Here is a 27,548-nt window from a genome sequence, read left to right as displayed (position 1 = left end):
GCTGACGGGGTGGAGGCCAGACCAAAACAAAACAGCAGAAACACCCTGCCCACCTGGGCAGGTACTGCTGTAGTCCACGTGGCCTGGGCAGTGTAGAAAGCGCTACCTTCTCCCAGGTCCTGTGCTGGCACTGCCGCCTCGCTCACCCTCAAGCCCCCCTGAGTCCTGACAGCAAAGTGTGTGGGGCATTCCGCAGGAGTTGTGCCGTTCTGGGTGCTTTTGCCCAAAGACACACTTTGGGATGAATTCAGAGCCACATCTCATTTCCCATGAGATTGGAAGAACCATGTGAAAGGATTTTGACAAAAGCTTTCCACATCTCTGTTTATTCTTTTGAATCCATAAAATGACCTTAAAAAAAGCATCCGGGCCACCTAAGAAAGAATGCACTTTCTGGCCAGAGCACGCAGGATTCTTTTGCCCAACAGGTTAAAGGGAGCAGAGCTGGCCCAGTGGGAATGGCCCTGGTGCCCTATGAGGAGACCGGGGGAATGGGGTTGCCGAAATTCCATAAGCCTCTTGCCACCTTCTCCTTTGCAAACCACACCATCCAGATCCACCAGGAGTGGAGGCAACTGGGAATCACAGCCGTGATTTGGGACATGGTGAGCAAATCTTGAGGGGCCTCTGAAAACATCTGCAACTGATTATAAGACTGGTCTTTATTTAAAAAGAAATAAAAGAACAGCTTTGTTGAGATATAACCCATATACTGTACATGTCACCTAAAGTGTACAATGAACTGGTTTTTTAAAGTAAATTCAGAGTGGTACAACCATCACCATGCTCAATTTTTAAATATCTTCATGACCCATCCCCTCCAAAAAAAACTTCTACCCATTGGAATCACTTTCCTGATCATCTTCCCCAAAATAGATTGCACTTTAAAGGTGGGTAAAGGAAAGTTGAGGGAAGTTAAAACACTGCACAAAGGATATTGTAAGATGACAAAGCCCAAAGTGAAGATGATGTGTTTTCTTTAAAAAAATATATATTTTTAAAATTTCAGAAAGGGAGAGGGAGAGAGAGATAGAAACATCAATGATAAGAATCACTGATCAACCGAAACCGGTTTGGCTCAGTGGATAGAGCGTCGGTCTGCGGACTGGAAGGTCCCAGGTTCGATTCAGGTTAAGGGCATGTACATTGGTTGCTGGCACATATCCCGGTGGGGGGTGTGCAGGAAGCAGCTGGTCGATGTTTCTCTCTCATCGATGTTTCTAGCTCTCTATCCCTCTCCCTTCCTCTCTGTGAAAAATCAATAAAATATATTTAAAAAAAAAAAAGAATCACTGATCAGCTGCCGCCCCAGGCCCCCTACTGGGGATTGAGCCCGAAACCCAGGCATGTGTGCCCCTGATCAGAATCAAACCTGGACTCTTCAGTCCACAGGCCGATGCTCTCTCCATTAAGCCAAACTGACCAGGGCCATGTGTTTTCTTCAAGTTCTGCGTGGTTGTAATGGTCCCCAAATCTATACTAATAAAAGGGTAATATGCTAATTAGAGTGGTTGTCTTCCGGACATCTTTCCAGACAAAGCCGCAGTGGCTACAAAGGCCAAGGCTCAGGCAGCCATAACCAACTGCAGTGGCAGCAGCATTGGGGTTATGGGGGTGGTGCCTCCAGAGGGAGGCCAGACGGGGGGCCAAGGCACAGGCAGTTTGGGGTGATCAGGCTGATAGGGGAGTGCAAGGTAGGGGCAATCAGGCTGGCAGGAGATCAAGGTAGGGGCGAGCAGGCAGGCAGGCAGTGGGGTTAGGGACAATCAGGCAGGCAGGCAGGTGAGTGGTTAGGAGCCAGTGGTTCCGGATTGTGAGAGGGATGTCCAACTGCTGGAAGTTGGACATCCCCTGAGGGGTCCCAGATTGAAGAGGATGCAGATTGGGCTGAGGGGCACATCCCCTCACCCCCCCAGTGCACGAATTTCGTGCACCGGGCCTCTAGTAGGGGAATAAATGGTGATGGATAAAGACTTGACTTGGGGTGGTAAACACACAGTACAATGGACATATGATGTGCTGTAGAATTGTGCACCTGATACCTGTGTAAGTTAACCCTAATAAATTATATATGTATATATGTGTGTATATATATGTGTGTATATATATATATATATATATATATATATATATATATATATATGTGTGTATATATATGTGTGTATATATATATATATATACACACACATATATTTAAAATCCTAACTTTTAAAGTAAGATTTGGCCCTAGCCAGTTTTGCTCAGTGGATACTGTTAGCTTGTGGACCAAAAAATTTCAGGTTTGATTCCCATTAAGGGCACATACCTTGTTTGCAGGCTGTTCCCTGGCCTGGTCCCTGCTTAGGGCTGATGCAGGAGGCAAACAATTGATGCATTTCTCTAATATCAGTGTTTCTCTCTGTCTTTCTCTCTCTCTTCCACTCTCCCTAAAAATCAATAGAAAAATATCCTTGGGTGAGGATTAATAAAAATAAATTTTAAAAAATAAAAAGTAAGAAGATTAAAAAAAATAATTAAGGACATAATAACCTAAAATACTGAAAATTATTCTGATGAGACACACCACCCTTGCCTTTTGGGCAGATTAAAACAAAAATCATACACACTCATATACACACATTGTACATACCTTGCATACTTAATTTAGCCTAAGTCTAATGTTTTAAGCATCCAAAAATACCTTGGAATCTATCTTTAACCTGATGTTTTATAAAACATAATTGTGTTTAAATAAAGTTATTCAAACTAATGACTCAGTGTGATTAAATGCAAATTTATGGTTTTATAATCTTACACACCTAATACATATAATGCTAGCTTATTCAACTAGGACCTGTAAAGTTTAGGGAACATACACAAGTAGAATTTTAAAAATACGTATTTTTTATACTTAACATTGATAACTCAGAACACATAGCCTTTTTTATTGAATGAGTAGCATTAAACTACACTTGTTTACCAAAGTGTATGTAAATGCAAACTTGATCTTTTAATTCGTCTTTTTAACATTAGAAATATAATTTTTTTTTAATTTCTGGAATTTTAGGTCTAATTAACCCTACCAGACCTGAGGCCCTGATCCTAACTGTCCTCTATACCTGGGCTCCTGAGCATTTAAGAGAAAAAACCAACATGATATAGAAAAATGTTAGTTACATGCAAACAAGTGGTTAGAATAAGATGGAACTTGGAGACATTGTAGAAAATAGGTCTAACTTTCATCTAGCGCCAATATTCCACCTTTGTGTGCCAATCCACCCAGCAGGATGAGCCTTGTTTCACGCAGAGGTACTTCTTGCAAAGTGAGCACCAGATGTTTCTCTTCACCTTCTTGCATGGATTGTCTTTGTAAGACACTCCAGGATTGTGCTTGTTGTACCTGGAGTGCTTTTCCATGCACACAACACAGATATGATTAGACGATGTCCCGGGGGAATCTCTGGAAAATGATTGCCTGGGGTCATCCGCTGAGGGCAGGGTTCCTTTTGTGGGTGGCAGTGGGCTGATGTCCTGTAACCACCAATAAGTTGCAGGCACAGTTTCTGAATATATCTGGTGAAATAAACTGGCTTTTTTGAAGCAGCTTGCTGCTTTGAAGCATACAAGATATAAGAATTATAACTGGCCCACATAAAAACTTTTATGAAAAGCCGCCAGGGCCAGTGGTAATGACGATGAGACCGGTGAAGGCGGGTCATCTGGTCATTTTTGTCACAGCCACCCATATATTTATTATAGTCCTTCACCAGCTGTGGCATCTGTATTTCTTGCACACTGCCATCTTTATTTCTTCTGTTTATTACTACATTTTGGGCTGGATCGTGGTAGTTTGAAATAAATGTGATGGGCTTTCTATCCTGCCAAACTAAACATGTTACACTTTCTTGACATAGATAGCGACTGTCACCCCTAGCAAGTTTTTTTTTACACTTTTCAGCGACTTAGGAAACTGCTTCCTGTTTTGCTGCAGGGTTCCCACAATTCCTTTGTGTAATTCTGACAGTGCATATTTAGCAAGGGTTACAGAGTTGTAGAAACGGTCCATGACAAGCACATGAGATTTATTTTCCATTGCACATGAGGTCAGGAGACGAACGACTGTATTTCCTACTGCGCCCAAGTCTTTTATAGGCATTGGTGCAGCACCAGTGTAGATTTCTGCATTCAAAATGTAGCCAGTCTCACCTTCACAGAGAAGGAAAGACTTGATGCCCCACTTTGTGGGCTTATCCTTGATATACTGCTTGATGGCCAAGTGGTTTTTTGTCAGGATCATCCCCTCATCTAGGCTCAAATGTTGAATTTTCAGAAGTTTTTCACGTTAAACAACACAAAGTCAATTCAAACACATGGGGGCAGACATTTGCAATGGCTAACCATGAGGTTTGACCATGATTGGTTGGTTATTTTTAGTTTGTGATGCATTTTTTTCACGTACTAGGCAAAGTACCAAAGATTAGGTACAGCGGTTTAGTGGCAGATTCGGAAATTACCGAAAAATCGGTACAGCGATCTGGTAGGGTTAATTTATATAAACACTAAAGGCCCAGTGCATGAAATTTGTGCACTGGGGGTGGTCCCTCAGCCCAGCCTGCCCCCTCTCACAGTCCGGGAGCCCTCAGGGGATGTCCTACTGACAGCGTAGGGGAGCGGGCCTAAGCTGCAGTCTGGCCTCCGTCTGCAGGAGACGACCAGGTTGATTGGGGAAGGTGCCACCCCCATCACCCCGCTGCTGTTGCCACTGTAGGTTGCCACAGCCACCAAGGTGTTTTCATCAACACGGACTCCAGTCCCTGCACCACAAAAAAATGACAACTTTCTTTAGGCATTTTCAAGATGTCTCTTTCATAGGATATGACATTTCTTTCTTTCTTTCTTTTATCCTCACATGAGAATATTTTCCTATTGATTTTTAGAGAGCGTGGAAGAGAGAGGGAAAGACAGAGAGAAACATCAATGTGAGAGGGACACTTCGATTGGTTGCCTCCTGCATGGGCCCTGACCTGGGCCCCAGCCAGGGAGGAGCCTGCAGCCTAGGTACATGCCCTTGATCAGAATCAAAACCGGCCCCCCTGTGGTTTGTGTCTCCAATCCGGCCGGCCCCAGCAGCCCAGTGCCGCAGCTGTGGATCTGGGTTTACTGGCGCCGGTCCTCCTGTGGGTTTGTGTCTCCGCTCTGGCCCCAGCAACCAGAAACATAAAGCTATGCATAAGGATGTACTGGTAGACAAAAATAGAGAGCTTATAGTTTTAAAACTTTAGCCATAGCTCAGATATAAACACACACAAAAAAGCAAGTATTATTGGTTTACAACAAAGAGTTCACTCTTATCTTTTTTTTTTAATTTCTTTATTGATTAAGGTATCACATATTTGTCCTCATCCCCCCATTCCCATCCCACCCCCCTCCCCACACATGCCCCCACCCCCCTGTTGTCCTTAACCGCTGATTAGGCTCATATGCATGCACACAAGTCCTTTGGTTGATCTCTCCCCTTTACCCCCACCCTCCCCTACCCTCCCCCTGAGGCCCGACAGTCTGATCCATGCCTTCTTGTTTCTGGGTCTGTTCTTGTTCATCAGTCTATGTTGTTCATTATTTCCCCTAGATGAGTGAGATCATGTGCTATTAGAAATACACTTATAAGAACCGAAAATGAGACAAGCAATAATGGTTATAGTGACAGGCAAATGAATCAGTCTGTAGTGAGTTTCTTTCTGGGCCAACAGTTCTTTTGAGACCCAATTTCAATGTCAAACAGTTCCTTATGTGTACATGTCAGCCATGACATTTCAGTTCTGGATGGTGGTGATGCAGATCCAAGCCTCTCTGGTTTGGTCCTGGGCAACCTGTAGTGATGCACAGCTGCTAACTGCTAGTATGGCAAGGCGACGTCGGCGTCTTCCATCTCTGGACTACTTCTCTTCTTTCTTCATGGCTGGAGTAGTCCTGTTGATTCCTCTCTGTTGCTGGAATCCACATGGTCTCCGAGTTGTTTTCTGAAAATATACAAACATATTCTCGACCAAAAATTAATAAAGGAATATTTTCTATAAGTTTGACTTGGGATCCTATTTCATTTTTTTGCCCAAATGATTTTCCTCTGGCTTGTTTTGACTCCTTGTTTGTTTTTCATGGGTGTCTTGCTTTTAGCCTTACAATTAATTTTCTAAAGTATTAATTTTCTAGATGTAATTACTTGCAGGATATTTTGATATTTTCCCCTACATGATATTCTTCTACTATCCCCCCCTTTTTTGATTTAAATATTAGGATGCTTTTGAAAATTTTATAATGTAGTCTTGATGGCTTTTAAATTTTAATTTTTTGCACTATAATATTACTGTTTTAGGTTCACTACATGGTGCACAATTTTATCATGAGATGAACTACCAATAAAAATTTTAGTTAACACTTTAGGAACACCTTTTTGTCCAGTACAATTAATTTTTCTAGCATATTCACTTGTTTCAACTAGCCAGTTTAAATTTGCCTGAAAACTTGACTACTATTTTACTGTCAAATTTATTACTCTAACAACAATCTTATTTTACCCTGTAAATATTTCACTCTTTTCTTTGACCCACCTTTGTATTTTTATCATAACTGTGTTTTGGCAGATGGAACAAGTGGAGTTTACCTATTCAACATGAGAGCTAAAGTGTCCTCACTAATATTTGTGGAAGAGACCCCTAAGATTTTCTTTGTCATGATGTATGATCTTATGGAGAGTTTGGAGTACAAGTGATGGAGGAGACACCATTTGGTCATCTGGTTTCCAAACTCATCTGCGTGGATAAAATTTACAGTCTGATCTCAGTTAGCTCTTTTAGCCTCAGATAGTTACTTTTGTAATCCTCGGCCCTTGCAAGTGTCACCAATGGGGGCAGGAGGCCTCAAATTCAAGTGACATAAGGAGTGGAGGAGCTGAAATGGGAATGGAAAGGTCTGGTAGGAGTGTGGAGGAGATAGGGCTAGTGAAGAGAATAGCTCAAGGAGCTGAAGGGAAGATCAAAGTGTAAAAATTGAAATGAATACATGGGGAAGTATAAGGCAAGAAATATAGGAATACTGGAATTGATTAAATCAAGAGTTTGAGATATCAAGTCTGCCATAATTATCAATGATGACAGTTCCTTCAGAGTACATATTTTGATATATAACTGAAATGAAGAAGAAATAAAATATTGAGTTAAAATCACAAATCGAACAGGTCAAAGAACTATGAATTTACAATGTTAAAGAATTATCATATCTGATGTTTCATTTATCAAATACTAGAGGCCCGGTGCATGAAATTCCTGCACTCAGGGAGGGGGAGTCCCTCAGCCCAGCCTGCACCCTCTCACAGTCTGGGAGCCCTCATGGGATGTCCGACTACTATGTAGGTGGGAGAGGTTCCCGCTACCTCCACTGCAATTGCCAGCTGTGAGCCTAGCTCAGGGTTCCTGGCTGAGCGGTGCTCCCCTTGTGGGAGCACACTGACCATCAGGGGGCAGCTCCTGCATTGAGCATCTGCGCCCTAGTGGTTAGTGCATGTCATAGCAACCAGTCGTTCCACTGTTTGATCAATTTGCATGTTAGCCTTTTATATAGGATCATGTCAGATAATTTAATGAAATATCCTTTATATATTTTTCACAATGCATGAGTTTACCAACTTCCACATTATAAAACACTAGAGGCCTGGTCCATGAAAATTCATGCACTAGAGTGGGGGTTCCTCAACCCAGCCTGCCCCCTCTCACAGTCCAGGAGCCCTCAGGGGCGGAAGGCAACGTAGAGATCAGGAGAAGGCAATGCCCCATCACACCTCTGCTGCTGCCACTGCTGACAGCACAAGCCTCTGCCAGCCCTGGTTACCTGAGCCTTGGGTGGCCCTGGGCAGCTGGGCAGCCGCCATCCAAGGCTTGCCTGCCTCTCGAGCGTTAGCTGGGAAGAGCCATCCGAGGCCTGCCTGTGCCTCGGGCCGGCCCTGGATGGCTGGGCAGCCACCATCTGAGGCTTTCTTGTGCCTTGGGAAATGGCTGGGCAGCGGCCATCTGAGGCTTGTCTGTGCCTTGGGCCAGCCCTGCATTGTTGAGGGGCTGAGGGGACTGGGATCTCCAGAGGCAGGTGTGCAGAGTGCCCTGAACCACCTAGGGGCTGGTCCAGCCGCTCCACATGCCTGCCACAGCGGTGGGGTTTAGGGGACTGGGTGCTGCCATGTTGTGACTGTGGGCACCACCATCTTTGAGGGCATGACAGTCAATCAGCATATTCCCTCCTTATTGGCTGCGGGTGCCACCATCTTTGTGAGGGTGTGATGGTCAATTAGCATATTCCCTCTTTATTAGATAGGATAACAAAGAATAAAAAAAGAATGTTAAGTTTAGTGTGGAGGGTAAAAAAAAAATGTGGCATTGGTTAATTCATTTCTGGTTGTACAGGCACAGTCTCACTCTGGAACAAGTGCATAACTTACTCAGGTTCTGGCTGACTGCCCATGGCTCTTGATTGCCCTGTTCTCAGGCACTTGATAGCAAGATCTTTTCTTTACAGATTCAGTTTGCCCATTATCTCCTTTTAGGAGATTCTCTCAAAAGACATGACCATAACATTTTCAAACTCTCTAGGGTCAATACCATGTTATCTCCCTTTCACCTCTCTCTTATCATGTCTCAGGCTTCAGAAATTCATTTCAGTTTTGTTTTTTTTGCAAGCTAGAACTCTGAGAGTGCAGTTCTCAGCACTTAACACACTAGGAATGTTTATACAGCATGACAAAATCTATCCATTACTTTCTAAATTTATTCTCACAATGAAGACATTCAACAAAGTATTCATGATTCAAACATAAGGAATAAAAGAATTATTATGTAACCCTTCTGAGGAGGCATTTAGCTCATGACTCATCTCAGCTGCATAACTGTTTTACTTATGAAACTTAAAACATTCTAAGAATCACACTTTTTCTTTCATATGATGTCCAAACTAAAATTTTAGATTAAGAATGTTTTAGTTATATAATGAATGAGATAAACATGAATGCTTGATTGTGGCTGATTTTTTTGGAAAGAAGGAAAACATAAAACAAACAAACAAGCAAACAACAAAAAAAAAAACACACTTAACAATTTAAGAGATTGGCTTAGCATGAATAGAAAATAAAGCAATCAAAAACAATAAATAGTGTTCCTCTTCCCATCATCATGGATGCTTAACTCCTTTTCCAACTATAATTTTTATAAGGTATATTTTGAGGCAAAGAAATATGCATGATGATCTTTTACAGTTTCTTATTTCTTTTCATAAGGCATTACTAATTCTAATGGAAAGATAACCTAATCTATTGTAAGATTGTCATTTCCCAATGATTACTAGCATACTAATATTATATCATTTAATAAAACAAAATTATTACTATAAATTAAAAAAAAACAGAATTTTATAAGATTAAAATTGTATAGGATTACTAGTAGCTCTGTGCATGAATCTGTGTGCCAGTAGCTCCCTGAGGGGCCTGGCTGCTCCATGCCTACTGTCCAGAGGCTCTCCACTGCCCAGAGGTCCATCCACGGCCGGGTGAGGAAGGCTTGCCTCGTCACCACAGCAACAAAGCAAACATTCCACCAGGCCACTCACGCTGCCCACTCTCAGCGGCCGCCCCCTCTCCCCCAGGACTGGGGAACTCCAGTGGGGCTGAGAGGACTAGGCACTACCATCTTGTGGCTATGGTGCCTCTATCTTTGTGATGGAGTGAAGGTTAATTTGCATATTACCCTTTTATTAGATAGGAAAAGCCTATATAATGCTCTCATCAATAGTGGTTTAGATTAAGGTATTATCCATTTAAAAAATAAGAAAATAATCAACAACAAAAAGCTAATATATTAAAGCTAGCTAAAATTATTTTCAGTTATATTTGTATATAATTACAATCTGAAATCTTTAGCTATAGAAGTTTTATTTCTATCAACAAACAAATGGCATTCCCAAACTGTGTAATTTTTGGAGTCTTTCATAAATTGACTATATCAATGTGGTTAAGTTTTTTTAATTCTTTATTTTTTAAAATATATTTTTATTTATTTCAGAGAGGAAGGGAGAGGAAGAGAGAGATAGAAACATCAATGATGAGAGGGAATCATTGATTGGCTGCCTCCTAAATGTTGGACCAAGCCCGCAACCCAGGCATGTGTCCTTGACTGGAATCAAACCTGGGTCCTATTCACTGAGCCAAACCAGTTAGCACTGAATTCTTTATTGTTTAAAGTATTACATAAGTCTCCTTTTTCCCCCATTGACCTCACCCTACTCCCCCAGCACATGCCCTCACCCCCTCTCCTATCTGTGTTCATTGGTTTTGCGCATATGCATGCATAAAAGTCCTTTGGTAGATCTCTTAACCCCTCACCCCCCACCTTCCCTCATAGATTGGACAGTGTGTTTGATGTTTCTATGACTCTGGTTCTATTTTTATTCCTCAGTTTATGTTGTTCATTATATTCCACAAATGAGTGAGATCACGTGATATTTATCTTTCTCTGACTGGCTTATTTCACTTAGCAAAATGCTCTCCAGTTCCATTCATGCTGTTGCAAATGGTAAGAATTCATTCTTTTTTATAGCAGCATAGTATTCCATTGTGTAGATAAACTGTAGTTTTCTAATCCACTCATCTGCTGATGGGCACTTAGGCTGTTTCTAAATCTTAGCTATTTTAAATTGTGCTGCTATTGACATAGGGGTGCTTATATAATTTCTGATTGGTGTTTCTGTTTTCCTGGGATATATTCTGAGAAGTGGGATTACTGGGTCAAATGGAAGTTCCATTTTTAATTTTTTGAGGAAACACCATACTGTTTTCCACAGTGGCTGCACCAGTCTGCATTCCCACCAGCAGATCATGAGGGTTACTTTTTCTCCAATTCCTCGCCAGCACTTGTCGTTTGTTTGTTGATTTGTTGATCATAGCCATTCTGACAGTGTGAGATGGTACCTCATTGTTGTTTTGATTTGCATCTCTCGGATGGTCAGTGACTTTGAACATGTTTTCATGTCTCTCAGCCTTCTGTATGTCTTCTTTTGAAAGCTGTCTATTTAGGTCTTTTACCAATTTTAGATTGTTTATCTTCCTTTTGTTAAACTGTATGAGTTCCATATAAATTTTGGAGATTAAACCCTTTTCGGAGATAACATTGGCAAATATGTTCTCCCATGTAGTGGGCTTTCTTTTTGTTTTGTTGATGGTTACATAAACGAATGGAAGAATATACAGTGTTCATGGATTGGTAGAATCAACATCATTAAAATGTCCATACTAACCAAAGCAATCTAAAGATTCAGTACAATCCCCATTAAAATACCAACGGCATACTTCAAAGACCTAGAATAAACTCTCCAAAAGTTCACCTGGAATAAAAAAAGACACCAAATAATTGCAGCAATCCTGAGAAAGAATAACAAAGCTGGAGGGATCACAATACCTGATATAAAGCTACTAGAGGCCCGGTGCATGAAATTCATGCACGGCGGGGAGCGAGGCAGCAGGGGGTGTTTCCCTCAGCCCAGCCTGCAGTCTCTCCAATCTGGGAACCCTCAAGGGAACTTCATTTTTTCCTTCAAGAGTGTGGTGGAAAAACCCTAGATCAACTTCTTGGAGTCTTATAACCCAAATTACCAAGAACACTGCAAGTGATGGCATACAGGGAGCTTAGCCAATGAGTTGTCAGAAAAGGTATTTACTCTCAAACTGGTTTGGCTCAGTAGATAGACTGTGGGCCTGAAGACTGAAGGGTCCCAGGTTTGATTCCTGTTAAGGGCATGTACCTTGGTTGAAGGCATATTCCCAGTGGGGAGTATGCAGGAGGCACCTAATGGATGTTTCTCTCTCAAATGATATTTCTGACTGTCTATCCCTCTCCCCTCTTCTCTGTAAAAAAAAAAAAAAAAAAATCAATAATTTTTTTTTTAAAAAAGGTGTATCCTCTGCAGCTGATGCAGCCCCTGGGTTGTGTCCACTGGGCTAGGGGCATGTCCCTGCCACCCAGTGGTGGCTGCCGGGGTCTCCGCACACCCCAGAGGCCAGCAGCCATCCCCCTGTGGAGGGCGCTAGGCTGGGGGCGTGGACACAAACCACCACTTGGTGCTGGAGCTTGGAAAGCCTCTGGGGCGGGGCGGGAACATCCACGTCTCCAAACGCCCCAAGGCCAGCAGCCAGCCCCACCATGAGCCCCAGGCTTGGGGCTTGCAGGGACCCTGGGCAGCATGCAGCGATGGCCACCAGGGTCTCGGCACACCCCAGAGGCCAGCAGCCAGCCCCCGGTCCTGGGCGCCTGGCTGAAAGCGTGGCCCCAAACCGCCGCTTCATGCGCGAGCCTTTTCAAGCGGCTGGGGTAGGCCAGCAGCCAGCCTGACCATGGGCCTGAGGCTCCGGGCATGCAGGGACCCTGGGCAGCATGCAGTGGTGGCCGCCAGGGTCTCGGCACACCCCAGAGGCCATCAGCCAGCCACCTGGTCCTGGGTGCCTGGCTGGGGCGTGGCCCCAAACCACCACTTCCTGTGGGAGCCTTTGCAAGCGGCTGGGGGCAGGGCGGGAACATCCGCCAGGTGGCTTGGCGCCTACACCCATAGGCTTCGAGTGGCCAGGAGGCATTCTGGGACCCCTGCCGCTCAGGACCTAAGCACAGGCCTACAGGCTAGGAGCTGCCTGGGTCCAGAGGATGTTTCCTGGACCTAGGCCGCTCAGCGCCTGCGTACGCAAATTAACCGCCATCTTGTTCGCTCTGATTGGCTGTGAGCGTAGCGAAGGTGCGGTCAATTTGCATGTTTCTCTTTTATAAGGTAGGATATTATAAAGCCACTGTTCTCAAAACTGCCTGGTACTGGCACAAGAACAGACCTATAGACAAGTGGTACAGATCAGAGAACCCAGAGTTCAACCCAAGCCATTATGCTCAATTAATATTTGACAAAGGAAAAGCAAGAGCATACAATGGCATCAAGTCAGTCTCTTTGATAAGTGATGTTGGGAGAATTGGACAGATACATGCAAAAAAAATAAATAAAAAAAAAAAAAAACTACTAGTAGACCACCAATTCACACCATACATAAAAATAAACTCAAAATGGATAAAGGGCTTAACCATAAGACGGAAAACCATAAAAATCCTAGAAGAATCCATAGGCAGAATAGCAGACATTTGTCCTAGCAAAGTCTTTTTTTTATTCTATTTTCTGTTAGTTTTTTTTTTGTTTTGTTTTCTTTATTGATTAAGGTATTACATATGTGTCCTTATCAACCCATTGCCCCTCACTCCACCCCCCCCATGCCCTCACCCCTCTGTTGTCGGTGTACATTGGTTAGGCTTATAAGCCTAGCAATGTCTTTACTGATACAGCTTCTAGGACAATGGAACCTAAGGAGAAAATCAACAAATGGGACTATATCAAAATAAAAAGCTTCTGCACAGCAAATGTGGTTAAGTTTTAAGGGGGAAACCAACAAGGATGATGAGTACCCTGGAACCAGACCTGTGAAAGGGCCCATTCTTACTAAGGCCAGAAGAATCAAAAGATCAGTTTGTAGCCTTAGCCTGTTTGGCTTAGTGGATAGAGTGTTGGCCCGGGTTTGATTCCAGTCAAGGGCACATACCTCGGTTGCAGGTTCCCCAACCCTGGTTGGGGACCATGCAGAAGGCAACCAATCAATGTGTCTCTCTCACGTGGATGTTTCTTTCCAGTTCTCCCTCTCCCTTCCACTCTCTAAAAATCAATGGAAAAATATCCTCTGGTGAGGATTAAAAAAAAACAACCAGAAAAACGATCAGTTTGCAGAACATGAAGATGGTATATAGATAGTGTGAAGGTCCTGTGAATGGAGCTATCCTATCTAATAAAAGAGTAATATGCAAATTGACCGTCACTCCAACACACAAGATGGATGCCCCCATGTGGTCAAAGATAGCTGTCCCCATGTGGACACAAGATGGCCGCCACAAGATGGCCAGCAGGGGAGGGCAGTTGGGAGGGACCAGGCCTGCAAGGGTAGGCAGTTGGGGGCGATCAGGCCAGCAGGGGAGGGAAGTTGGGAGGGACCAGGCCCACAGAGGAGGGAAGTTGGGGGCAACCGGGCCTGCAGGGAAGGGCAGTTGGGGGGGACCCAGGTTTGCAGGGGAGGGCAGTTAGGGGTGACCAGGCCTGCAGGGGAGGGCAGTTAGGGACATTCAGGCTGGCAGGGGAGTAGTTAGGCATCAATCAGGCTGGCAGCAGAGTGGTTAGGGGGTGATCAGGCTGGAAGGCAGAAACAGGTAGGGGCAATCAGGAAGGCAGGCAGGTGAGCAGTTGGGAGCCAGCAGTCCTGGATTGTGAGAGGGATGTCTGACTGCCCGTTTAGGCCCGATCCTACTGGGATCCTACTAAACATCCTACTGGGATCGGGCCTAAACGGGCAGTGGGACATCCCTTGAGGGGTCCCAGATTGGAGAGGGTGCAGGCTGGGCTGAGGGACACACACACCCATGCACGAATTTCATGCACTGGGCCTCTAGTGACTTTAATAAAGGGAGACAGCCAACCCATTGTAAATCAACAAGCAGAGAACAGAGAAAATAAATATCCTGGTCTCACTGCCACACTCTAATCTTATTGGACAAGACACTGGATATTTTACTGGATATTTTGCAATTACATTTATATATTTTGAAATCATTGGTATTTTGGTAATTCTATGAATTGGAGTAAATTAATAAATAGCATGTTCTATTTTTCTGTTATGCTTTTAAATATGTTGGTACAACTTGTTCTGCTTTCTTCACTTTGTTGACATATGTGTTTTGTTTTTTTTAACCAATGTTAATATACCAGATATTAAAGACAATAATACAATGCTATCAATTAACACTGTTAATATTAAATATTAATTATACTCTTAATATTCTGTTGTAAATATATGTATGTATATATTTAAAGATATACAATTAGATAAGAAGGAAAAAGAAAAGCTAAAGGATCCTGTCATGTTTACTTCTGTTTTTGTGAATACACTATTTTTCTGCTTTTCATTCGAAAATGTTTCCAAAGGTTTGTTTTGTTTTGTTTTGTTTTTCCTAGTTTTGACTTTCAATAGAAATGCTATGTTAGAATTTTGGGTAAATATCTGTTGTTGAACTTAAAGAGAAAGCCACCTGTTGGGACTTCAGCAATAACAGGAAAGCATAAGAATGCTAAATAACAAAAGGACAAAGTTTGTGGAAAGTAATGTTTCTTTCCCACTATAATTGTGTTGTAAAGGAAATAAATCCTCAGACTATGCACCTTGTATTAAAATCACTATAACTTATTAAACAGACTATGCACCTTGTATTAAAATTATGGTAACTTATTAAGGAATAACATAAACAGGCACACACAAGTGAAATATATCTTGTGTCATTTCAATAAATATTTGATAATAATGATAATGGTGATGATCAATGATATAGCTAAAATGCTTCCTATAATATTCAGCTGACTACTGACTGTGACCCTTAAACACAACATAATATTTTGAGTGCTATTATGTTAGCAGTCTGATAACGAGAAAGGAATTAAATAATGAATGATAAAATATTAACTTTAATATTTTAAGCTCTTTACTCTCCATGAATACATTTTACCTAAGAAAAATGAGGTTTGATGAATAGCAAAAACTTTTATAATGCATTTTTTGCATACTGGATAATATCCCAACTTTATTTTTTAAATTTAATTCTATTTTTTTGATCACCATTTATCCCCTTTCTGCCCTCTTCCACTCTACACCCCACCCCACAATCACCATGTCCATGAGTTCTCTCTCTGTTGTCCATGCCCATGAGTTCTCTCTTTTTTCCCCTTTTTTGCTCATATCCCCCTCTCTACCACTCTCACCTTCCCCCCGCCCAGGCCTGTCTGCCTGCTCTCTATGAGTGTGTCTCCATTTTGCTTGGTAATTCAGTTTGTTCATTAAATTCCACATATGAATGAAATCATATGGTAATTATCTTTCTCTGGTTGGCTTACTTCACTCAGCATAATGTTCTCCAGATCCATCCATGCTATCGCAAAGAATAAAATTTTCTTTTTTATGGCAGAGTACTTTTCTATTATGTAATTGTACCACAGCTTTTTTTATCCACTCATCTACTGATGGACACTGGAAACCATAAAAATCCTAGAAGAAAACAAAGGCAGTAAAATCTTGGACATTTTTTGTAGCAATATTTTTTTCTGATATATCTTCTCAGGCAAGGGAAACAAAAGAAAAAGTAAACAAATGGGACTACTTAAAATTAAAGAGGTTTTTCACAGCAAAGGAAACCATGAACAAAATGAAAAGACAACTCACTAAATGGAAGAACATATTCACCAATAATACATCTGAAAATGGGTTAATATCTAAAATTTATAAAGAACTTATAAAACTCAACACCAAAAAACAAACAATCCAATTGAAAAAAATGGACAAAAGTCCTGAATAGACACTTTTTAAATGGATGGCCAATATGCACCCCTATGTTCATTGCAGAATTATTTACTATAGCCAGGAACTGGAAGCAGCCCAAGTGCCCATCATTAGATGAGTGGATAAAAAAAAAATATGTGGTGCATTGACACAATGGAATATTCCCACTTTAAATGCTATTAGTAGTCAATATTATTGGTGCCTCACTCAGAGCCCCTTTACTGGAGATATTCTTTTTAAAGCATAGAAAATATATGTTCCTTTGGTAAAGGCCATAAGAAGTGGAGTAAGATTAAAAAAAAAAAACACTTTAATTTGAAGTTTTATGTGTAGTGTTTCTAACAGTTATCAATAAAATAGAGGGTATGAGTAAACCAATAATCTTTTGCATATTCTACACATTTCTTTGTGAATACAGATTTTATTAATATATCTAAATATATTTGAATGCTTATCTGCTGCCCTTTGTTCCTTCAATCATTTTTGCCCCCCAAAATTACTGCCTATCAAATAGCTTTGTTTAAAGAAAATCATTTTTTTATGTGCCTCAGGCATGAAACAGCTCTGGCCACGGACACAGGCATCAAGCTAGGATGAGCTAAGGACTGTACATCTGCTTTGCCCCTGATTGATATAAGAGCAACACCACCAATCAGGTGTCTCTTTGCCCATTGCCAGGGGGTTAAAGAAAATCATTTTGATAGTGCCTTTCAGATTAGAAAAAATATATAGTACTAGAGGCCCACTGCATGAAATTCATGCACGGAGAGGGGGGGGTGTCCCTCAGCCCAGCCTGTACCCTCTCCAATCTGAGACCCCTCAAGGGATGTCCGACTGCCCAGGATCAGGCCTAAATGGGCAGTCAGACATCCCTCTCACAATCCAGGACTGCTGGGCTCCCAACTGCTCACCTTCCTGCCTTCCTGATTGCCCCTAACCGCTTCTGCCTGCCAGCCTGATCACCCCCTAACCACTCTGCTGCCAGCCTGATTGATGCCTAACTGCTCCCCTCCCAGCCTGTTAGCCCCCAACTTCCCTCCTCTGCCGGCTTGGTCACCCCTAACTGCCCTCCCCTGCAGGGTTGATCGCCTCCAACTTCCCTCCCTTGCAGGCCTAGGTCCCTCTCAACTGCCCTCCCTTGCAGGCCTGGTGCCTCCCAACTGCCCTCCCCTGCTGGCCATCTTGTGGTGGCCATCTTGTGTCCACATGGGGGCAGGATCTTTGACTACATGGGGGCATCCATATTGTGTGTTGGAGTGATGGCCAATCTGCATATTACTATTTTATTAGATAGGATAGAGGCCTGGTGCAGGCGTGGGGGCCAGCTGGTTTGCCCTGAAGGGTGTCCCAGATCAGGGTGGGGGTTCCCTTGAGGCGTGGGGCTGCCTGAGCAAGGGGCCTGTGGTGGTTTGCAAGCCAGCCACGCCCCCTGGCAACCCAAGAGGAGGCCCTGGTATCTGGAATTTATTTACCTTCTACAATTAAAACTTTGTAGCCTGGAGTGGAGCCAAGCCTCCTGCTCTCTCTGTGGCCAGCAGCCATTTCTGTTGGGGTTAATTCACCTTTTATAATTGAAACTTTGTAGCCTTAAGCAGAGGCCTGGGCGTGGCCAGGGTGTGCGGAAAGCTTTGCTTTCTCCGTTGCCCAGGGCAACCATGGCCTGCTCTCCCTAGCTCCATGGCTGCCACCATTTCTGTTAAGATTTGTTTACCTTCTATAATTGAAATTTTGTAGCTTGAGTGGAGGCTTAGGCCTAGCAAGGGCAGGTGGAAAGCTTGGCTTCCTCCATTGCCTGGGAAACCTTGCTCTCTGGCTGTAGCCATCTTGGTTGGGTTTATTTGCATACTCGCCCTGATTGGTTGATTGGCGTGGCTGGTGGGCATGGTTTAGGCATAGCAAATGTGCGGTCAATTTACATATTACCCTTTTATTAGGTAGGATTTCTTGATATTTAGCTTATCAGGCTTCTACTTAATCTCTTCCCACTTAATCTAATCATTAACATTGTTTAAACATCATTCTTAGAATATTATCTTACAGATATATTAGAATTGCTAAAATATGTGTCTGTATATTTGTTTGCAAGCCTGAGTTCAAATGTAAGAATAAACACACCAAGTAAAAATTATTCTATAGAATATTAGAGTGAAATCACTAAGTCAAAGATTGTACTCTGTGCAATTCTGTTCCAATAAATTTGCCATCAATTTAGTCCTACAAACTATATGAGAATGTGCATATACCATAAGCCACTAAATATTATCAATGTTTTCCTCTTAATATTACCAATTATACTCTATTAACTTTGCAATAATATTTTGCTATTATTACTAGTTAATATTTGCCAGTATTTTTCTATCTCTTGTTTTTAACTTTTCTTCAATACTTTTGTAGGAATAGTTCTTTAAAATAACAAGTAGTCTGGTTCTGCTTGTGAAATCCAGCTTTAGAAATAAATGAACCAAGTCACTTAACACTAAGATGCAATTTATTATATTCCAATACTTTAATTCTGTTTCCTGTTTGTTCCTATTTTGTATACTAATTTATTTTTAATTTTCTTGGTTTTCAATATATTAAGTACTTTGTCTTTTGTTTTATTTTCAACTCTACATGTTAACCCTTCTAGTAACTATTTTCCCATTTCTGAAATATTGACTATATCTGTGCCCTAATCATTATTACTGATACCCAAATAGAAAGACAAAGTTCTTCCCAAGATCATGTCTCACAAAGTTCAATAAAATCAGGGACAAAAACAATTAATGGAACCAAAGTTTATTGGGAGAAGCCAGTCCTGGAAGTGTAGCTGGGGTTCCAAGAGCAGGCAAGTGTTCAGAACATCCCCATGACACAGTCAGGAGTAGTTTAGTATCTGAGCTAATTAAAGTCTAATAGTCTGTATGTGGAGGCCCACAGGGCCATAAGCCAGGTGGACATAGGGATGTACTCCCCTGCCACAGGTATGAATGTCAGGAACCCATTGTGTGCCAGGGAGAACAGAGAGAGTGAGAGGAAGTGCATGCCTTTTAATTTAGGGGGTGGGTAGTCTTGCTAGTTCCTAATTGGTCTTTTCAAAGAATTCTGCCTTAGCAATATCCTTTGGATTGGTTTATATGCCTCATTGCCCTGTGATTGGCTATCTGCACACTGCCTGCCTTAGCAACATTTATACTAATAAAAGGGTAATATGGTAATTAGACTGGACATCTTCTGGACAAAGCCACAGCAGCTGTGAGGGCCAAGGGCCAGCAGCACAGGAGAGGTGGCAGCACAGGCCAGTCGAGCACCGCGGCCCCTTTCACAGAGGCCACGGGAGAGCCTGGTGCTGTGCGAGAGGGCGGGGCCATGCGAGAGGACAGGGCCATGGACACTTTTGCATAGTTGGTGCAGGAGAAGCCTTGGCACAGGAGAGGCCATGGTGTGGGCCAGTCCAGCGCCGTGGCCCCTTCTGCAGAGGCAGCCACAGAGGAGTGGCTAGGGCTGGTCCTGGTGCCATGCCTCTACAGAGGCTGGACAGGGTGCAACCTGCTGTGCCTCAACCTTCCACAGCCCCTACCCCAGCCAGCCTGGCCCCAGATCGCCCCCCACCCACCAATGGGTGTGTGTGTGAGGGGGCAGGACCAGCACTAAGAAGCAAAGGCCGAGGGCTAGCAGTGGCAGCAACAGTTGGGTGATGGGGGGTGTCTTCCCCTGATCACCCAGTTGCCTCCCACAGAGGGAGCGGGGAGCAGGCCTAAGCTGTCAGTAGGACATCCCCTGAGTGCTGCTGGACTTTGAAGGGGGCAGGCTGTGCTGAGGGACTCCTCCCATGCACAAATTGTCATGCACCAGGCCTCTAGTCTGTAATAATAAAAGGGTAATATGCTAATTAGACTGGATGTCTGGGCGTCCTTCCTGACAAAGCTGATTTCAGAGAGGAAGAGAGAGGGAGAGAGAGATAGAAACATCAATGATGAGAGAGAATCACCAATTGGTTGCCTCCTGCACACCCCATACTAGGAATCAAGCCTGCAACCCAGGCATGTGCCTTGACCAGGAATCAAACCATAACCTCCTGTTTCACTGATTGACACTCAATTACCGAGTCATGCTGGCCGGGCTCCTTTTCTTTCTTGAAATTTTTTTTCCTCTGTTTATATTCATTCTGTCTTTTTTAGATCCTGCATTACTTATTTGTGCATGCCCTTTTTTTCTTTTTCTTTTGATATTCCAGGCTAATAATTTAGTACTCAATAATCCTTATCATCTCATAGTTCATTAGTTGTAATCAATAATTTCAAAATTCACTTTTCTAGGAAATACTTCTATGTAATTGACTCTTAATTTTATTATAAGCTGGACTCTGATCTTCCTATTACAAGTCTCTTACTTAACCAGGAGTTGACAGTTTTAAGTTTTTCCAGGTCTTTCGTAGTCTCATTGTGGATTTCCTTATTTTTTTTTTCATTTGTTCATTCAAAGCACTATTTACTCCAGTGACCAGGCCATGCTTTCAGAATCTTTTCTGTTTAAACAGACCCACAAGTGATCATGGAGTCTGTGTTGGAGCCTAGACATCTCATAAGCTTAAGTTCTAGAAACTGAGGAGCTCTTGTCTTTGTTCCTGGTCTTTCTGCTGCTAATTATATATAGTTGCCCAGTTCTTCCAATGTTATGGTAGATCTTTAGAATTTAAGAAAAACTTGGGAAAACTCTAGTCATGTGTAAAGGAAATTTAGTGGACATAGGAAAGGAAGGCATTTACTTAAATAAATGTTTATATCTGTAATATAACACAATAGTTATCTATCTATCTGTCACCTATCTATCTATCCATACATCCTGATAGAGGTTTACCTGAATATCAAAATGCAGACAAAAGGCACAAGTTTTTATAGTCCTGACTGAACTGAAGTGATATACATTACTTCCGACCACCTGACAGACAAAATTTGGGTACATAATTGAACAAAACTGCAATAAATACTGGAAAATGTAGTCTAGCTATGAGCCTAGGAGGAATGGGAAATTGGTTTCATGAACAGAATGTTAAATTCTGCTCCACATATTTTATTCAATTAATTGTAGATATTTCTCTCGACAATAAAATCAAAATCTCTTTCAGCCAACCTGCAAAAAAATGCCTTTTTAAAAGTATTATTTTATTTTTAAAATCTTTCTTGTTGAAAGTATTACATATATCCCTTTCCCCCCAATTAGCCTCTCCCATCCTGCCTCCACTCCCCTCCCCAGACCTTCCCCACCCTATTGTCTGTGTCCATGGGTTTTGCATATATGCATACAATTTCATTGGTTGATCTCTTCCCACCCACTCATCCTCCCTTTCCCTCTGAGGTTTGACAGTGTGTTCCATGCTTCTATGTCTCTGGATCTATTTTTGTGAATAAGTTTATATTGTTCATTAGATTTCACATATGAGTCAAATCATGTGATACTTATCTTTCTCTGACTGGCTTATTTCACTTAGCATAATACTCTCCAAGTCCATCCATGCTGTTGCAAATGGTAAGAGTTCTTTCTTTTTTACAGCAGCATAGTATTCCATTTTGTAGATGTACCATGGTTTTTTAAGCCACTCATCTGCTGATGGGCACTTAGGCTGTTTCCAAATCTTAGCTATTGTAAATTGCACAGCTATGAACATAGGGGTGCATTTATTCTTTGGTGTTTCTGATTTCTTAGGATATAGTCCTAGAAGTGGGGTCATTGGGTCTAATGAGAGTTCCATTTTTAATTTTTTGGGAAAATTCCATACTGTTTTCCACAGTGGCTGCACCAGTCTGCATTCCCACCAAGTGCACAAGGGCTCCCTTTTTTCCACATCCTCAGCAACAGTTGTCCTTTGCTGTTTTGTTGATGATAGCCATTCTAACAGGTGTGAGGTGGTACCTCATTGTCATTTTTATTCGCATCTCTCAGATAATTAGTGACTTTGAGAGCATTTTTTCATATGTCTCTTGGTCTTCTGTACATCCAATTTTGAGAAGTGTCTATTTCTGTCCTTTGTCCATTGTTTAATTGGATTGTTTATCTTCTGTTTATTAAGTTGTATGTGTTCCCCTATAAATTTTGGAGATTAACTCCTTATCAGATGTATCGTTGGAAAATATGTTCTTCCATGCAGTGGGCTCTATTGTTACATTGTTATTTTGTTGATGGTTTATTTTGCTGTGCAGAAATTTTTTCCCCCCATTTGTTTATTTTCTCCTTAGTTTCCATTATCCTAGATGTTTTGGTAAACATATTGCTAGAAGAGATTGACTTTTTCATTAAACCTACAAAACATCTGACACCATCCTTAATGTAGCTAATAGGTGATTTGCTTGATATCTGCTCACAATTGCCTCAATTAGTTAAATTGAATGAGTACTATATGTTAGCTGAGTCTCTTTCTAAAAGTCTTATGTCAGTTGTACTTTTACTTTGTATTGATATAAGTGAATATTATATAATTCAATGTGTCCACATAAATGTGATTTTTACTTCATATTTTAACATCTTATTTAAAATTTTATTTCAGCCCTGACCAGTTTAGCTCAGTGGATAGAACATCGACCTGCAGACTGAAGGGTCCCAGGTTCGATTCCAGTCAAGGGCATGTGCCTTGGTTGCGGGCACATCCCCAGCAGGGGGTGTGCAGGAAGCAGCTGATCGATGTTTCTCTCTCATCGATGTTTCTAACTCTCTATCCCTCTCTCCTTCCTCTCTGTAAAAAATCAATAAAATATTTTAAAAAAAGAACTTTGTTTTAAAAAAAATTACATAAATAAAATAAAAATTTGTTACATTTTCATATTGAATTGCTATTTTTATTATGTACAAAACTTTTTTATGTTTATGACTTAAATTGTCTAATATTAATATTGCAATACCAGCCCTTTTTGTTTGATATTTGTTTGTTATACACTTTACATTTTTTTTATTTTTACTTTTCTTTTGTATGTATATGTATGGGTATGTTTGTTTGTGATATAGGTGCTTTTCTTAAAGAACCAATGTATTTTTTCTTGTTTTTCTAAGTCACTGAAATGAACAATGATAAATATGAACAGCTTTGAAAGCATCAATTGTTGAAAGTGCATGGTTTAATTCTTATTAAGTGTCAACACTGATGTCTGCCTTTTACAGCTTCTTCTAACACATTGAACATTTTTCACATTTAGTAAGCTCTTCTCAGTTGGTCTCAAGTGTCATCACTTATCTTTTTTGGTAAGTGAAAACAGGTGTCATATATCTTCTCACTTAGTCATATACTTTATAAATTCTTGCTATGTCATAGTTTTTCATATTTAATATCTGGTCTTACAAGAGTTTCAACAAGGAATTAAGATGGGAACACATTTTATGTATAGAGCATGGCATATAAAATATATAGTGATGGAGAGGAGAGAAGATAGATCTACTTAAGAGTATACCATGATCATGAAATTGAAATAGGCAGTTATTATTTTTTGTCTGTGCTTGGTGTAATCCTGCCACATATCAGTAACATGACCATGGAAAAGTTTTAACCACATGATGTTTCAATTTTCCAATCCATGCAATGGGAATAATGATACTACTACTTTTGGCAGATATAAATGTTTATGCATACACTTACATTGATACTTCAAGACCTAGGTTTTAGCCCTGGCTATTTTGGCTCAGTGGATAGAGTGCCAGCCCACAGACCAAAGGATTCAGGGTTCAAATCCACTCAAGGGCTTTTTATCTCGGTTGCAGGCTCCATCCCCAGTGTTGGTGGGGTGCACGTGAGAGGCAACTAATCCATGTTTCTCTCTCTGTATTTCCCCTCTCTCTGAAAAATCAGTGCAAAAATAGGCTCAGGTGAAGATTAACAACAACAACAACAAAACAGACTTTGGTTTTAGAGTTTAAATCCTAGTATGTTATATTTTGAATTCTCATTATTCATCAAAGATGGAAAAATTAAAATACTATTATTTTATATGACAGTATATTTTACTCCTAAGATTACACAAACATTGACATCAGACTTAAAATATAATAATTTGACTGTAATTAAATTTACATTAAATTCAAAGTTGATGTTGAATATGAGTCCCATTTAAGTATTTCCTCTTTAACATGTTTAAATTATAAAATTTCTTCACAAAAAGTTATAAAATTTGCTCCAAAACAAATTTTCAGCATATAACATTCCTTTTCACATTTTCATTTTAATTCTTGCTCACTTAGTACAAAAAGTGTATTCAAAATTATTTAATAGAATTAAGGAGATTCATGACAAAAACAAATGCTTATTTTATTTGAGCTGGTTGACTCCTTATAGATTTTGTTTTCCTTTTGAACTAATAAAGTATAACAATGTGGTACTGAGGGATTATAAGTTTTTTAAAAGCATATTAAAATTGAAAGCCTTCCAGGCCAGATGGCTCAGTGGTTGACCATTGACCTATGAACCAGGAGGTCACAGTTCGATTCTTGGTCAGGGCAAATGCACAGGTTGTGGGCTCAATTCCCAGTGGGGGTCATGCAGGAGGAAGCCGATCAATGATTCTCTCTCATCATTGATATTTCTATCTATCTATCCCTCTCCTTTCCTCTTGAAATCAATTAAAATATATAATTAACCTTTTGCACTCGGATGTCCAGTGTGACTTGACATGGTTAGTATTGGTAGCAGCTCTTTTTATACTCTTTGAATGTATCAATAATTTGAAATATAAAAAAATCCAAATAAATAAGTTTGTATGAAAAGAAACTCCAGTTTTTTATTCTACTGCTGCACTTTGTAAAATCTGGGGTATTTAAAAAATTAAATCCCGAGTAGAATAAAGGAATCGAGAAAAAAGCAAGCGAGTGCAAAGGGTTAAAAATAATAAAAATAGTAAAATAAATAAAATTGAACGTCTAATATAATGTTAACATAAATAAAATTGAATATAATAAAAATTAAATAATTAAATGTGCTTAATATAAATTTAAATTATAATAATTGATCATAGACCCTGACACAAAGTAGCTAATCAATAAATATTTTTATAATTAATAAGTTTTCACTCCTTATTGGAAATGGGCACTTTATTATATTTCACTTTCAGTACAACAATGGTAATCAACTCATTTCCATTTCCCAATGTTGCCATGTATCAGACATAGTTAGATCTTTAAATAGACTTTTTTGAATTATGCTTATCTTCAGCATGTTTGTACACTTTGATTAATTTTATTTGATTAATTTTATATTCATTCTTATTCATTGGTGGTGTCTTCTTTACAAAACTGCATCTTATCAACTCATTGATTAAATATCTTCTCTAAGCTTCTCATGTGCCCACCTCTAATAGGCCTTTATTGTCATAGATATATATCTATATTCACCCAATTGACTATGAGCTTTTGAGGAAAGGTGTCCTGAATATTTAATTCATGAGTTTTGCCCATTCTCTAATAGCTACTCAATAAATATTCCTTTCTTATTTTTTAAATCCTTACCTGAGGATATGCTGTTTTTTTTTGTTGTTGTTGTTGTTGTTGTTTTTATTGACTTTAGAGAGAGAAGGAAGAGAGAGAGAAACATTCAGGTGAGAGATAAACATCAATAGATTGCCTATTGTATATGCCTCAACCAGGGATTGAACCTGCAACATTTTGGTGCAGGGGATGACACTCTAACCAAGAAAGCCACTCAGCCAGGGCTCAAAATATTTCTTTTTTTCTTTTTTATTAATTTGAGAGAGAGAGAGAGAGAGAGAGAGGTGAGAGAAAAACATTGATTAGTTGCCTTCTGCATGCACTCCAACCAGTATCTCACCCACAACCTGGGTATGTACCTGACTGGAATAAAACCCACAACCTTTTGGTGCACAGGACAGCACCCAAACAGCTGAGCCACACATCCAGGGTTCAATAAATATTTATTAAATGAATAATATATGTGCTGTCACAATGTAATGGGTTTTATCCTGTTGCCTTTCTATAGAATATTCTGTATATCAAGACTGGTGAACCTTCACACATCCTCAATAGTTTAGCACAAATGCCCCTTTCCCTGTTAAATGTCATCATTTGTGCCACACTTATTAAGAGCTATTTGAGATTTCCCACAGGTTATGCACTCAGCATGCTTAGTTTATATTGTCATATATCCGTGCATTATAGCTTGACTGTAAACTTGACTAGGGATTGGAACTTGGCTCTGTTTGTTTTCATATCCTCAGTACTTAACAGATTACCTAGCATATAGTTTCATAATATGTAAATTGAAAATACTCATTATTTTTCTTATAAGACATAATACCATGCATTTTAGGAAAATAGCTCACTCTTTTAAATATCATAGGGATTTAGACATGGTAGTGATGAAACAAAAATAATAGACTATGTTGTTGTAAGAGAGAAAATATCTTTAATCTTATTTGTAGATAATTTTAATGTGACTCTAGATCATATCCCTAGCCGATAGAGTAAAGAAATCTACTTTGGATTACTTCATTTTAATTTTCAGTATGAATACAGACTATGAGAATTATATCTCATGATTTTAATGTTCTGGTGGTCTTTTCTATTGGAAAAGGATATTTCCTTTTATACACAATCATATTAACTCTGAGATTAAACTTTCTTTTACTAGTTGTAAAATTCTCAGAACTATCAAATTTTAAATAAACTAAACATAATATTTTTAAACCCTGAAATAATGATGAACCATTGAAAATTTTTGCATAGTAGCTACAATTTTGAATTATTTTGATTATTAAACATTCCACTTTTCTTTACAATTGTTCATCAGTATGATATTCGCATACAAAAGAAAATAAAAAGAAAATACATAGGGCCAATAGACATATGAAAAGATGCTCAATGTCACTAATCATCAGAGAAATGCAAATTAAAGCCACAATGAGATACCATCATACCTAACAGAATGGCTACCATCAGTAAATCAATAAACAAGTGTTGGCAAGGATGTAAAGAACAGGGAACACTTGTGTATAGTTGATGGGAATGCAGACTGGTATAGCCACTGTGAAAAGCAGTATGGAGTTACCTCAAAAAATTAAAAATGGAACTGCCTTATGATCCAGTGATCCCAATTCTGGGAATTTATCTAAGG

The 27,548-nt window shown here is 40.3% G+C and overlaps 1 pseudogene; it reads right to left on the bottom strand.

Moving 5' to 3' along the window:
* Positions 1 to 17,003: 17,003 nt before the first annotated feature.
* Positions 17,004 to 17,148, bottom strand: LOC129148635 (small nucleolar RNA SNORA48; annotated as a pseudogene).
* Positions 17,149 to 27,548: the final 10,400 nt, after the last annotated feature.

The sequence above is a fragment of the Eptesicus fuscus genome, chromosome 3 (assembly GCF_027574615.1).
Source record: "Eptesicus fuscus isolate TK198812 chromosome 3, DD_ASM_mEF_20220401, whole genome shotgun sequence".
Lineage (NCBI taxonomy): Eukaryota > Metazoa > Chordata > Mammalia > Chiroptera > Vespertilionidae > Eptesicus > Eptesicus fuscus.
Note: the sequence above shows the minus strand (reverse complement) of the source record. Positions and strands in the feature narration are given on the sequence as shown.